The sequence below is a fragment of the Podarcis pityusensis genome, assembly GCF_964106645.2.
Source record: "Podarcis pityusensis genome assembly, chromosome: 9".
NCBI classification, from domain to species: domain Eukaryota; kingdom Metazoa; phylum Chordata; class Lepidosauria; order Squamata; family Lacertidae; genus Podarcis; species Podarcis pityusensis.
Window position 1 is genome coordinate 72,260,864 of NC_138034.1, and position 15,412 is coordinate 72,276,275.

The 15,412-nt window shown below is 47.1% G+C and overlaps 1 protein-coding gene across 4 annotated transcripts in view; it reads right to left on the reverse strand.

Annotated features, from left to right (window-relative positions):
• LZTS3 (leucine zipper tumor suppressor family member 3) overlaps positions 1–14,436 on the reverse strand; it is a 125,224-nt gene extending 110,788 nt beyond the window's left edge. For 2 of the 4 annotated variants that reach the window (XR_013990465.1, XM_081020822.1), the window contains exon 1: positions 13,751–14,434. The gene's annotated coding sequence lies outside the window, so the exon portion shown is untranslated. Of the gene's footprint in view, positions 1–13,723 lie in introns of all 4 variants that reach the window. The other 2 variants (XM_081020827.1, XM_081020825.1) reach the window with 2 other exon arrangements.
• Between the last annotated feature and the right edge of the window lie 976 nt (positions 14,437–15,412).

A 15,412-nucleotide genomic window follows, 5' to 3' on the forward strand; every position in this document is an offset into this window, starting at 1 on the left:
TGCCTCAAGGAGGCTTACACAAGCCACGCACTTCAGAAAGCTAAAAGCATGCAAAGGATAATTGCTAAAAAGCAATTCAGCTCTAATAAAATTAAAACAGTATTTAAAAAACAAATCTACTAAAATGCAGAAAATAAAAACAGCACAACACTATTAAAATCCCTTTTAAAAAAAACAGTTCCCAATAGCCTGTTGGAACATGGAGGTCTTTTCCAGCTGGCGGAAGAACCACAATATATTTTGTGGCTTTATATTTTGATTTTGTTCTGTGAACCACCCTGGGACCTCCATGTATAGGGTGGCATAAAAATTCAATAAATAATAATACCATATTGGCCTGAATATAAGGCACACCCAAATATAAGCCGCACCTTTAAAATTCGGGGGGGGGGAATACCCAAATATAAGCCCCTCCCTTAAAATTCTGCAGGAACTCACACCAATCCATTTTACCGTATGTCTGTTTCAGCAGCAATATCGTAAAAGCCAATTTTTGTAAGGTCGTAAATTAAAGCCGCACTTTAACTTTTCACGGTCAGAATTTGGGGGGAAAGTGAGGCTTATATTCAGGCCAATACGGTAATAATAAAGAAGGAGGGAGTCGGTCTAACTTCACTAGGAAGGGAGTTCCAAAGTTGTCTGGGAGGAGCCACCACTGAGAAGGCCCTCTCCCATATCAGTCTCTACAGCCACAGAAGGAGCTGTAACCTTCTAACAGCTCGACTTCACCCCGAAAGACACACTCCTCTGTTGTCTCCTGAGACAGACAGCTGCCAGCAGAATTTATTGCTGCCCGTGTCTATTTATTCAGATACCGCTTTTCCCACAAGTAAATCTGGGCTCAAAGCGGCTCACACAAAATCAAAATATAAACACAGCCAAAAGAGTGACACTGATGAGCTGGAAAGATGAATGCACAGTTCCATTTAATCGGAGTTTCTAACACCGGGTGCCAAATGGCTCCTTAAAACAAGGCTACAGTCGCCAAAATGTAATGTCTCGTTGCCAATGATGTCTTGTTTTTTAAATAATGGACTGACAGCAGTTGATTCTCAGCTAGTTCAGTGGACAACCTTGAGCTAGGTTAAGAGTTTTGAGAACTTAAAAGATGAAAAGTCACTTGGTCCAGGGACAGCCCACATATATACTGGCCTATTCTGGGCTCTTTTTCTTAATGGTTACTGCTCCTGTTGCACAGAAAAAGCATTTTGGTTCCTGAGATTCATTCCGATTGCGCAGATAAAATATAACTGATGGATAAAATATAACTGGTGGCTTTCGACCACTTGTGACCAAGTGAAGAAGATATCCGGGTGCAGACGCAAGTGGTCGAAAGCTAGGTGCAAAACGCGCCTGGCCCCTGGCTAAATTCAAACACTGTTGGCACCTAGCTCATATATCTGAGTTTCTAACACTGTGTACCCCTATGCTAGGAGAAGCTACATCAGTTGACTTTCTGCCTGTCACAGTAGAGTGTGTCATTTTAGAGGGTGAAACTTAATTTTTGCAAACTTCTTCAGCTCTTAAAAACAAGTTTTGGGAGGGTGAGGAATTCAAATCTGCTATTATTTTTGTGACTGGGCAACCGTTAGCTTGGTAAGTCTACATCCGATAAAGAAGCGCTGCTTTCGGAAAAACCAAGGAATTTTAATTTCACCTTCTGAAAATGTCAGGTAATGCTAACTAATAATAATTAATTATAATCATAAATAATGTATAATGTAACTGCAAGTACTTCAAAAGCCAGGGATAGATTCATCGGCAGAACAGGAGACTGTTAATCTCACAGTTGTGGGTTCGAGTCCCATGTCGGGCAAAAGATTCCTGAATTGCAGAGGGTTGGACTAGATAATCCTTGTTGTCCCTTCCAACTCCACGATTTTTAGTGATTTCTATGCAATTTTATACATACAGTGGTACCTTGGTTCTCAAACTTAATCCGTTCCAAAACCAAAGCGTTCCAAAACCAAGGCGCACTTTCCCATAGAAAGTAATGCAAAACGGATTAATCCGTTCCAGACTTTTAAAAACAACCCCTAAAACAGCAATGTAACATGAATTTTACTATCTAACGAGACCATTGATCCATACAATGAAAGCAATAATCAATGTACTGTACTATAAAATAAACAAGACAGCGTTGTAGCTGATAAAAATTATCATCCACGCAGACACAAAAACAAATTAACCGGAAAAGCCTCAAAAACAAAAATGCAAAATAAATAGCAAAAGCACCAAACTTAATCCGTTCCGGAGACTGTTTGGCTTCCAAAATGTTTGAAAACCAAGGCGCAGCTTCTGACTGATGCAGGGGCCCCGGAAACAATAGCCGACAACCGCATCAGATGTTCGGCTTCCGAAAAACGTTTGAAAACCAGAACACATACATCCAGGTTTTTGGAGTTTGAGAACCAAGGTACCACTGTATTTTACTTACCAAGCAGACCTAAATCGCATTACTTTAACCAAAATCTCTTTTGAATTCCCAAGTCAACTTTTTAGCAACCCTCATTTTTGGAAGCAGAAAGTTGGAAAATTCAACACGGCCTACTGTCGGCGTGTCATGGGCCCCTATTGAAAGCAAAGGTTGTTGCCCTGGTAGGAAAGGAGATTGTGCCAACCAACAGACTCCACCCCACCCCCTTCTTGCAAAGTTGGCACCAGAAAGTCTAATATTAGCTTTTCCAAGACACTGGGCTGCAAGTCTTCCCCTCCCATTTCGGATCCTCCTTGTCATGTTCGCTTCCAAGTGAACATTAAGGTCAGCCCGGCTGGAGCAAGGGAACGACGATGACAACAACAAAAATCCTTCTCTTAAAGAGCCTTGGCTGGAAGGATGGCAACAAATCCAGCCCGCCTTCTTAATAATCTTTTAATCTGCTGCTAAAATTCCACTCTGAAAGCTCCTTTTAAGTGCTGCAGATTCACCGCTAGCCAATTCCAATCGAGCAAAGCGAAAGAGGAGAGAAGGAACACACTCTTCGCTGGATCTCGTCGGCTCCTTGTTCCAATCGCTCCAATTTAATTCACTGTCAAGGAACCACTGGGCTGAATCGTGGGAGGATTAACACACCTCCCCATACACACACACACACACACACAAAAATCACACACCCACAAAGTGATTCTGGCCGATTGGTAGCTCCTGCAAACTGGGAGCATGGAAGCTTGCAAATACCGTATTTTTCCGTGTGTAAGACACCCCCTATTTTTGGGAACTCCAAATTAAGAAAACACCCCTCAGCACTACACATGTATAAGACGAGCCCCAATTTTAAACCTAATTTTTTGATAAAAAGAACCTAGTCTTATACACAGAAAAATACGGTATATCTCAAGCTGGGGACTAAGGTTAAGCCCAAAAGCACCATCTCAGATCCACCCAAACCATCATTTGTTTTCTCAAACCACGAATGTCTGCCAGAAAGAGGAGAAGAAATTCGGGTCACGAGTTCAGATTCAGGAGAAAGGGGTGGGGTGGGACCAGCGATAAGCATCACAGTTTTCTGCCGCACATTGCTTGAATGTTGTAACTGAAGGCACAATGATTCACAGCCACAAAAGTAATATCTTTCACCCGTCTCTTTTGCAAGTACATATTGTCCTAAATAATGCGCTGTCTTGCTCACGGAGTATTTTAAACTGGCTGTGTGGGGAGCAGCGGTTGCTGCAGGTTACAGGAGCGGCCAAGACAGGTGTGCAGTTCTGCTTTGGATTGGGGTTGCACCCCAAGTTCGGTTTGGTTTGGGGGTGGCCGTCGACTAATTGCTGCTTTGGGGTACTCAGGTAGCACGCCAGCTTTGGCTGGTTTGCCAGCTTCATCCTTTTCTGCAGCAGACAGGCCTGTCTGCAAATATTTATGCTTTAGTAACTTATAGGCTGGACTACTGCAACTCACTCTATGTGGGGCTGCCCTTGAAGAGTGCCCACAAATTCCAACTGATCAAAAAAATGCAAATTCTGCAATATGAATTAGCGATGGCTAGATTGACCGTATAGTGGATAGTGTTCTCGAAGCTCCCAGCATGAGTTTGACCAAACTGCGGGAGGCAGTGGAAGACAGGAGGGCCTGGCGTGCTCTGGTCCATGGGGTCACGAAGAGTCAGACACGACTAAACGACTAAACAACAACAAAGATTGAGCGTATTGCCTTAGGGCAGGGGTACAGAACCTCTTTGGGCTGGCAGACAAGACTGTTAACACCCCACCACCTGGAGGGCCAGATTTGGCATGTGGGCAGGATTGCCCACCTGTCAATCATCACCTGGTGTCACCTGTTGATGGCATTTTACCATTGTACTGTGGAGAGTGTATTAACTTATGGTCTGCGTGTGTGGTTTGGGAGCTGCACGGTCAGGGGAAAAATAATGCTGTCCAGGGATGTAAAGACTGCGGAGAGAATAATTGGGTGCACTCTTCCCACCTTGGATCAGATCTATGTTTCCAGGTGCCATAAGAAAGCTGCAGAGATAGCGCAGGATAGTGCGCACCCCAGAAATTATCTCTTTCAGCTTCTGCCTTCTGGAAGAAGATACAGGGGGGTTATAAAAACTAGGACTAGTTGCCTGAGAAACAGTTTCTATCCAAATGCAATTTTGGTTTTAAACGCAGGGTAAGGTAGTCTCTATGGGAGTATATTGTATTTAATTATGGGGTATCTGAGTTTTTAGGGGGATAACCAGGCTGGGATAGCTGGCTTGTTGGTTTCTGAATGTTTGATGTAGATTTTTCAATTTCGTTGTTCTGTATGAGGCAATGACAATAAAGAGTAACCTATCGTATCGTATTGTGATGTTGAGCTCTGATATCCTGATTACTGGAGTTCCCAGTGCTATCTGAAAGCCTTTTGATGCTTACAAGGGGCATTGAGACAGTTCCCATGCTCCAGTTGGAGCCTTTGGAAAGCCCTGGTAAAGTGATCAGAAGGGCAGAAGAAATGTCTTTTAGAAGCACCACCTGCCTGCTAGGGCGAAGCGATATCTGTTTTTCAACATTGTGATATATCACCAGCTAAAGATCGTCATATGCTGATATACCACAATGTCTGAAATAAGCATGGAGCTATGGTATGTGGAGCCATGGGCTGGTTTCACGGTTTTTCGCACATTGCGATTTTTGCACAGCACACAAACACAATGATTCGTGATATATGGCCAGGTCAAAAATTATGAAACGGATGCCATGATATGGACTTCAAACCGGTTTGGGGTGATATATTGCACAGCCCTAGTGCCCACAGGAGATTCTTACGTACAGGAGACTCGTCCGAAAGGGAAACTTCCCAGCACTCCTCTCCTGAGCACCTGATCAGATTTTGAAGGACAACTGCCCTTCAGTTCTTGCACTGTTTCAGAAACGGTGACTTAAGTAGGTTCACCCTCAGACGGGAAGTGAATCAGATCTATCCCTCTTCCCTAATCTGGAATAGAGACTGGCCTGTGTCCATTTTTCACTATGGCGACCTCGGATTGGAATTCCCAATCCTATTAGTGACAGCATTCACAAAATTAAAAAACGCCTGCTTCTTGGGAGAAAAGCGATGACAAACCAAGACAGCATCTTAAAAAGCCGACAAATCACCTTGCCAACAAAGGTCCGTACAGTGGTACCTCGGGTTAAGAACTTAATTCGTTCCGGAGGTCCGTTCTTAACCTGAAACTGTTCTTAACCTGAAGCACCGCTTTAGCTAATGGGGCTTCCCGCTGCCGCCACACGTTTTCTGTTCTCATCCTGAAGCAAAGTTCTTAACCCGAGGTACTATTTCTGGGTTAGCGGAGTCTGTAACCTGAAGCGTCTGTAACCTGAAGCGTCTGTAACCCGAGCTACCACTGTATAGTTAAAGCTATGGTTTTCCCAGTAGTGATGTATGGAAGTGAGAGCTGGACCATAAAGATGGCTGATCGTTGAAGAATTGATGCTTTTGAATTATGGTGCTGGAGGAGACTCTTGAGAGTCCCATGGACTGCAAGAAGATCAAACCTCTCCATTCTGAAGGAAATCAGCCCTGAGTGCTCACTGGAAGGACAGATCCTGAAGCTGAGGCTCCAAGACCTTGGCCACCTCATGAGAAGAGAAGACTCCCTGGAAAAGACCCTGATGTTGGGAAAGATGGAGGGCACAAGGAAAAGGGGACGACATGGTTGGACGGTGTTCTCGAAGCTACCAGCATGAGTTTGACCAAGCTGCGGGAGGCAGTGGAAGACAGAAGTGCCTGGCGTGCTCTGGTCCAGGGGGTCACGAAGAGTCGGACACGACTAAACAACAACAAACAACATGCACATCTGCTCAGAAGTAAATCCCACTGGACCTGATGAGGTCACTCTGTGGTGTAGTGGATGGAGTGCTGGACCAGGACCTGAGGGAGCAGGGTTCAAATCTCCATTCAGCCATGAAATTCACTGCGTGCCCTTGGAACAGACACTCATTCTCAGCCTAGCCTACCCCACAGGGTTGTTGTTTAAGAGGATAAAAGAGGGAGAAGAATTATGTACGTCACCACCTTGGAGGAAAGGTGGGATATAAATGCAAAAGATAAATAATATGTCTACAGAGAGTTATTATTTTTAGTACAACTGACCGATACACCTTATGTTCTGGGAAGCAACTGAAAGCGATTCCTTTCCAGCTTTAGAGTACTACGCAAACAGAGGGAGGGGAGAACGCTGGCAGCATTAAGATAAATTCAACAGTGCAAATAAGTTTTGATGGATGCAAAAGCGGAATCCTGAATGGTATAGTTTTTGTAAAATATGCAAGGATTTATGATATGTAAAATAAACCATAGAAAGAGAAGAAGGTAAGTCACTGATATTTTAAGGATGTAAAAGGAGTATTTTAAATTGCAAAACAGAAACTTTAATAAAAATTATATAAAGAGAGAGAGAAAGAGAGAGGAGGAGTAGCAGTAGTAGTACAGTGGTACCTCGGGTTAAGTACTTAATTCGTTCTGGAGGTTCGTTCTTAACCTGAAACTGTACTTAACCTGAAGCACCACTTTAGCTAATGGGGCCTCCTGCTGCTGCCGTGCCGCCGGAGCACAATTTATGTTCTCATCCTGAAGCAAAGTTCTTAACCCGAGGTAATATTTCTGGGTTAGCGGAGTCTGTAACCTGAAGCGTACGTAACCCGAGGTACCTCTGTAGTAGCAGCAGTAGTAGTAGTAGTAACTTCCCAATTTGTTCAGGCAGCTTCAGGAAAAAAAAGTTTGTTAATTTCTTTCCCTGGTTGTATTACATCATATATATATATTTTTTATCAAACAAGATATTGCCCTTTCCAATGGTGTTGTGAACACCATGGAATGAAGCAAAGGAAGAAGGAAGGAACTTTTGTCATGATAGAAGCAGCTTTAGGATATGTTTGAGGGCCACAGAGAACCATAAAATTGTAAAATTGGAATGGGTCCCAAGGGTCATCTAGTCCAACCCCCTGCAATGCAGGACTCTCAGCTGAAGCATCCACAACAGATGACCATCTGACCTCTGCTTAGAAACCTCCAAAGAAGGAGAGTCCACAACCTCTGGAGGGAGACCATCCCACTCTCAAACAGCTCTTACTGTGATAAAGTTCTTCCTCATAGGACAACAGTCAAGAGAAAGGAATCCGTTGAGGAAGACTAGCTGTTGCTGCTAAACTGCGATGAAACGAGACAGTGCCATAGAGAGAGGAGAGGTTCAAATGTGGAAAAGCCATTCCTAAACATGCGCAAACACTATGGGAGGGAGGAACCCGGCAGGTGCGGGGCTAAGATTTCACTTCCCCAAATAAAGAATCTATTCGCAGGCGACACAAAAGGCGTAGCAAGTCGGAGATGGTCACACTGGAACAAGAGCTTGCAGTTTTAAGAACTCGATAAAGTCAGGTTTAAAAACTGCATTTGTCTTTCGCACGTACAAATCAGCAGTGGGAGGGGGGCTCCAAAGGGCACGGAAAGAGAGAAAGACATGCGAAGTCGGTCGTGGCCCTGGTCCCTAAATAGAACAAACGGCACAAAACTTCGTTTTCCAAAATTGCAACCTCAGCGGCTGCAAACACCGGCAGAAGACAGGTGGGCTTGTGGGGGCTGGAGGCAGGAAGCCAGCAGCCTTACGGCAAGTCAGATCACTGGCCCAACAAACATGGAACTGTCTTGATCAGAATGGCAGCAGGTCTTTGCGGTTTCAGGCAGAGAGAGAGAAAGAGAGAGAGGTCTTTCTCATTACCAGCGCTAGGCTGGTACCCTTTGGGACTCACAGGGTGGAAGGCGGGGAGACTGACACTAGGTGGCGCTAGAGCGCACGGCAGGCACAGCCAACGGACTCAAGCGTTGTCCGTAATCACACTGTTCAAAGATGGAATGAACTCTTTATTAACACGACCTCCACAGACTTGGTTGTGTGTCAGGCGTAAGGAGCAGAACGGCTAATTCCTGGAGGTCTTCCTCCATGAAAACCAGTTTCGGAGACTGAAAGCTCTCGCCTCCTCACCAGGGCTCTTTCCGAGCAATCGGAGACTGTGTCTGCATGCAACCAACCTCTCCTCCACCCCTTTTCATGCCTCTTCTGGTTCAGCGGGGAGGGTAGCTCTTCGCAGCCAAAGGGGGAGACACCTGTGACTCTCCACCAGCCTGACTTTTCTCTGCCTCTTGGCCTCCCCTCTCTCTTGCTTCAGCTTCTGCCTCTGATTCTGGACTGCTCTCTGCTACAGACTCACCGCTCACTAAGCCCTGTTACCTCTTCAGCTTCTGGCACCTCCTCCTCTCCCTCTGACCACTCATTGTCCCACCACCATCCCAGGCTCTGAGCCTTCTTCCTTCTTCCTTTGGGGACTCCCCAGCTGGTTCCTCCCACCGTTCCTCTACCTCCAACCAGTCCATGACACCTCCCCACTGAGTTCTACGCTTGGCTAAGGGGGAGGAAACCAACAGGCAACGCCGCCCCCCCAAGACTGGTTGTAGGTAAGAAGGCAGGCAGATGGGGGCTGGCTAAGGGCAGGTTGACTTTGGCTGGGCAGTGCCCCTCTTGCCCCAATGGACCAGCCTCCACTGCCCTCTGCCTAATCGTTTTATATCACAATGTCTAAAATAAGGATGGAGCTACGCAGAGGTGATGGCTGGCTTCACAGGTTCCCCCACATTGTGATTTTTGCACAGCACAAACACACACAGCATGATTCGCAATACAGTGGACACTCGGGTTGTGAACGTGATCCGTGCAGGCGGCACGTTCGCAACCCACAGCATTCGCAACTCACAGTGGCGCGTCTTCACATGCGCGGGTTGCAATTCAGCGCTTCTGCACAGGCGCAAAGCACGATTTAGCGCTTCTGCGCATGCGCACCTACCAAAACCCGGTAGTAACCTGTTCCGGTACTTCCGGGTTTCGTGGCGTCCGTAACCCGAAAAAACGCAACCTGAAGTGTCTGTAACCTGAGGTATGACTGTATATTGCCAGGTCAAAAATTATGAAACAGATTATCACAATACAGTGGTACCTCAGGTTACATACGCTTCAGGTTACAGACTCCGCTAACCCTGAAATACAGTGGTACCTCGGGTTAAGTACTTAATTCGTTCCGGACGTCTGTTCTTAACCTTAAACTGTTCTTAACCTGAAGCACCACTTTAGCTAATGGGGCCTCCCGCTGCCGCCGCGCAGCAGGAGCACGATTTCTGTTCTCATCCTGAAGCAAAGTTCTTAACCCGAGGTACTATTTCTGGGTTAGCGGAGTCTGTAACCTGAAGCGTATGTAACCCGAGGTACCACTGTAGTACCTCAGGTTAAGAACTTTGCTTCAGGATGTGAACAGAAATCGTGCTCCAGCGGCACAGCGGCAGCGGAAGGCCCCATTAGCTAAAGTGGTACCTCAGGTTAAGAACAGTTTCAGGTTAAGAACGGACCTCCAGAACGAATTAAGAACTTAACCCGAGGTACCACTGTATGGACTTCAAACCAGTTTTGGATGATACAGTGGTACCTCGCAAGACGAATGCCTCGCAAGACGGAAAACTCGCAAAACGAAAGGGTTTTTGGTTTTTTGAGTTCCTTCGCAAGACGATTTTCCCTATGGGCTTGCTTCGCAAGACGGAAACGTCTTGCAAGTTTGTTTCCTTTTTCTTAAAACCGTTAATACAGTTGCGACTTGACTTCGAGGAGCAACTCATAGCACGCGGTGTGGTAGCCTTTTTTGAGGTTTTTGAAGACTTTGGTGATTTTTGAAGCTTTTCCAAAACTTTTCCGACACCGTGCTTCGCAAGACGAAAAAAACCGCAAGACGAAAAAACTCGTGGAACGAATTAATTTCGTCTTGCGAGGCACCACTGTATATTGACATATCGCCCTGCCCTACTGGAGTCCTGTGTCCATTTCTGGGCACCACAGTTTAAGAAGCATATTGACATGCTGGAACATGTGCAGAGAAAGGTGAACAAGATGATCAAGGGTCTGGGAAACCAAGGTTTACAAGGAACGGTTGAGGAGTTGGGTTTGTTTAGCCTGGAGAAGAGAAGACCTAGAGGAGATTGGATAGCCGTCTTCAACGATCTGAAGGGCTGTTGCTTGTGCTCTCCTGCTCTGGAGAGTAGGACCTGAACCTATTCAAGTTACAAGGAAGGAGATTCCGACTAAACATTGGGAAGAACTTTCTGATTGTAAGAGCTGGTTGACAGTGGAGCGGACTAAATCGAAAAGTGGTGTGCCTCTATTGCTGTTGTTACTATTATTTATTGAATTTATATACCACCCAGAGGTCTCAGGGCAGTTCACAAAACAAAATCAAAATATAAAAGCACAAAAGATATAATCAAAATAAAAGCAACAACCCAATAACTCTTCTCCCACAAAAAAAAAAAATTTAGAAGGGCCTAGGATGTCAATCAAGGGACGCAGGTGGCGCTGTGGGTTAAACCACAGAGTCTAGGACTCGCCGATCAGAAGGTTGGCGGTTCGAATCCCCGCGATGGGGTGAGCTCCCGTTGCTCGGTCCCTGCTCCTGTCAACCTAGCAGTCTGAAAGCACGTCTAAGTGCAAGTAGATAAATAGGTACCACTCCGGCGGGAAGGCATTTCCGTGCGCTGCTCTGGTTCGCCAGAAGCGGCTTAGTCATGCTGGCCACATGACCCGGAAGCTGTATGCCGGCTCCCTCGGCCAATAAAGCAAGATGAGCGCCGCAGCCCCAGAGTCGGCCACGACTGGACCTAATGGTCAGGGGTCCCTTTACCTTTAGGATGTCAATCAAATCAGCCAAAGGCCTGGTTAAAAAGGAACGTTTTTGCATGGTGTCTAAAGGGGTATAATGAACTTCCCTGGGGAGAGCATTCCACAGACAGGGAGCCACTGCAGAGAAGGCCCCGTTCTCTACTTCCTTTGATTAGAGATTGGATGGCCATCTGAGGGATTATTTAGCTGTGATTCCTGCATTGCGGGGGGTTGGCCTAGACGACGCTTTGGATCCCTTCCCGACACCACAATCCTACAATTCCATGAGTCTATCACAGGTGGTTTATTCCGAAATCTGGGCCCCTACTTTCACCTCCTGTTAGTCTTGTTTTTCCTCCTCCGGCGTCTCCCACTGTGGAAATGCAGACTGAGAGCATCTCGAGTGGGGCAGAGACTCATTCCAGAGAAAGGCCGCCTTTGCCTGAACGGGCAGGGAAGCCTTACACGAGAACAGCTGCACCACAGATCTGGTGGAAAGCCGCTCCTTCAACCAATCACCAGGAAGAAACCTTTCGCTCTCTCGCTCTCCTCTCTCATGCCAGCGACCGGGAGATCAAAGCTTTTGCTGGAGTGTGAAAGACGACATGGATGTGCGTGCATGCATGCATGCGTGTGTGTGTGTGAGAAACCCTGCCAACGTGCTTACATCATGCTTAACCGAGCCAGCGTGAAAATAAGCCTGAGTGCAGGGTTGCAAAGGGGCAGCAAAGGATGGGCAGAGAAACCTACCCAGCTCTCTCCCTTATCTCCGCTGCACTGCAGCTAAGGGCTCCCTGAGCTCTCTACTAGGGAGAAGGTGGGGGGGGGGAAGAGAGCAGAAAAATGCCTTCCTAAAGCAGCTTGGAAATCCAGCTTCAGGATATAGTAATTATATATGTGTGTGAGAGAGAGAGAGAGGGAGAAATTTGCATGCACAATGACCCAGTTATGCACCGGGCCAACTCTAGAGATGAGCAGTAATGAGCGAATGCTTCAGCAGACCAAAGCCACTTGATTCGTGTGTGTGTGTGTGTGTTGTGTGTCCCACACACACACACTCAATATTGCCCCTAATAGTACAGGTCTACCCAGCTACATTTGCTGGATGGCTCACCCCGGTGATGTGTAATCTCCTCTCCCTCGCTCTCTATTTTAGGAAACCTTTGCGGGGATGGGAGAAGGAAGGTTACGGACCGGGTGGATTTCAGATGCCCCAAATAAAGGATATGCCAAATTCGCAGGATCTGGATTATCATCATTTTTTAAGGATCCGTCCACAACAGGACTGAAATGAAATCCGCTTTAAAAAAACCCCACAACAGCCACAAAACGAAGGCTCCATCTTCAAGAAACGAGAGAGGTCTCTGCCGAGTTCGGTGATCCATGCACAGCCAAAAGAGACCTGATCATCACAGAATACTATATCCATGCGTATATGGAGCCCAAAACGATGTGACGGAGGGTTATAGCAAGCAAAAATGTTTCAGTCTTTGAAACACACACACACAGAGAGGAAGAGGACATTTAATCCTTCTGCTCAGCTGGACAACATGTCACGTTTACCGGGAGTTTATGGCCATCCTTGCTTTGCAGCTATAATGCTACCGACAATAAAAAGCAAACAAACCAAGGGGCATTATATAGCCATTTCGAACCCCTCTCTCCCGGTTTCTACACCTTGGCTTAGCCTTCAAAAAGGGGGGGAGCCGGTCCCCCCCCCGTCTAGTTTGCCAGCGAAATGGCACGCAGCAGTTGCATCCAGAAAAGCAGATGACATAATTTGCAGCCATCCCTGTTCATCACCCAAACGCCAGCACCTCACCTCGCGCTCTGGATGACACCCCATTTATGACATCATCTTAAAAAAAAAAAACACAACCACACACACAGACACACAACCCAACCCTAACACCAACCATCCCTGATCATACCTGCAAGGGGTTTTATGGTTTTACTTACACAAACGCACGCACATCCTTTATCAATGGGTGGCTGCTTCTTCAACATTGCAAGGCGGGGGGTGGAGAAAAGCAAGCGAAGAGGCTATACCCCCGCCCCAGATGACCAAAAAGAAAAAACTGGTGGAAATATTTTATTCTGGAGCAATGCACACGTTTGCAACGGATATGCATCCCCTTGCATTCTCCGGCGGCGCGTCAGATTATATTGCAAGAAGCAGAGGTCTCCAAGCTCATGGAGGGTTAGGTGGGGGAGGGCAAACTAAACTAATAAGCAGAAAATAAATCGGAAGAGGTGGCGGGGCTTATTTCGGAGGACCCCCGCATCTCCGCCGTGCACCACATTTTAATTGCAACCATATCTGCACACGCTCCCGTCCTCCCACAGAATCCTCTTCGTGCACCGATTTCCTCAACCCAGAGCGATTTTGCAAACGGGGGGGAAAAAAGGTAGCGCGTGCAAACGTAACCAGTCTTCCACCACCATGCAAGCAACCCCCCCCCCCGTCCAAGTGTGTGGCGACGCCTCCCTCTCTCTCTCCTCCTGCGCCCCCTCCCCAAATCCCTCCCGGGCGTGTAGGCAAGAGCTACCTCTCCTCCTCCCCGCCGTGCCCTTACTCTTTGCAGGAACGCAGGCGATGCGCCCTGGGCGCGCAGCAGCTCCTTCAGCCGGGAGGCGTCCGGTTTTTAATCCTCTCTTTTTTTGGCGGCGGCGGCGGCTCGGGATGCAGGAGAGAAGCATGCACCGCGACGGGGAAGGTGCTTGGAGTTCAAAAATGAAATGCAACCGAAAACGACGACCTCCGACCAATTGCACGGGGGGCGAATTCAAAGCGTGCGCTCAGGCGGCCACCCGGCGCATCGCGGAGCCTTTGCAAGGAAGGAGGCGAGCGGCGCTGCAGGCGAGCGGGCTGGCGGCTCGCATCCCGGCCAGCGTCACCGATACACACGCGCGCACTCGCAGACACGCATCTTGCCCCTTTTCTTGCGGCAAACGGCAGCCAACCCCCCTGGCCACGCCCCCCTTGCCACAGCCTCAGCCTATCAGAGAGCAGGATCCGGGAGGAGGGTGGATCGCCTGCCCTTTTTAACTCTTCCCGCACTGCAGCGCTCCAAGGCTTGGAGGAAGGGTCGGGGCTGGTCCACACGTGATGGGAGATGTTTGGGTTTGATGGCATTTTTATTTTTTGACACGTTTTATTGTCCCATTTTGCTTTTTTTCTGTGCGCCGGTTAGAAGTTGCAAGTAATGAAGCGTTTCTTCCAATTGGGAAACTGAACCCACATTCATCAATTGATCTTAACAGATTGGAGAACTGGGCGCAAGCTAATAAAATGAATTTCAATACAGTAGAGGCAAATGTCAGGTCCTGCACTTAGGCAGGAAGAACCAGCTGCTCAAATATAAGATGGGAGAACACCTGGCTTGACAGCAGTACATTTGAAAAGGATCTAGGGGTCTTGCTGGACCACAAGTAGAACATGAGTCAACATGGTGATGCAGCAACAAAAAAAGCGAATACTATTCCATGCTGCATCAACAGAAGTCTGGTGTCCAGATCAAGGGAAGTATTAATACCACTCTATTCTGTCTTGGTCAGACCACACCTGGAATATGGTGTCCAATTCTGGGTACCACAATGTAAAAAGGATGTTGACAGGCTGGAAGATGTGCAGAGGAGGGTGACTGAAATGATCAAGGGTCTGGAAACTAAGCCTTATGAGGAACGGTCGAAGGAGCTGGGTATGTTTAGCCTGGAAAAGAGGAGACATAGAGGAGATATGATAGCTCAGGAAATTGTGGACTCTCCTTCCTTGGAGGTTTATAATAATAATAATAATAAATTCTATTTATACCTCGCCCTCCCCAGCCAAGACTGGGCTCAGGGCGGCTAACAATCAATAATAAAAACAAAATATAACTTAAATACAACTTAAAAAACAAGATTAAAATACAACATTAAAACATTAAAATGCAACCTCTTCACAGGAGGAGAAAGGAAAAAAGAAAGAGGGGGAGGGAATCAAGTTGATTCCAAGCCAAAGGCCAGGCGGAACAACTCTGTCTTACAGGCCCTGCGGAAAGAAATCAGATCCTGCAGGGCCCTCGTCTCAAGAGACAGAGCGTTCCACCAGGCCGGAGCCAGTGTTAAAAAGGCCCTGCCTCTGGTTGAGGCTAATCTGACTTCCTTAGGCCCCGGGACCACTAGAGTGTTGCTATTTATGGACCTTAAGGTCCTCCGTGGGGCATACCAGGAGAGGCAGTCCCATAGGTATGAGG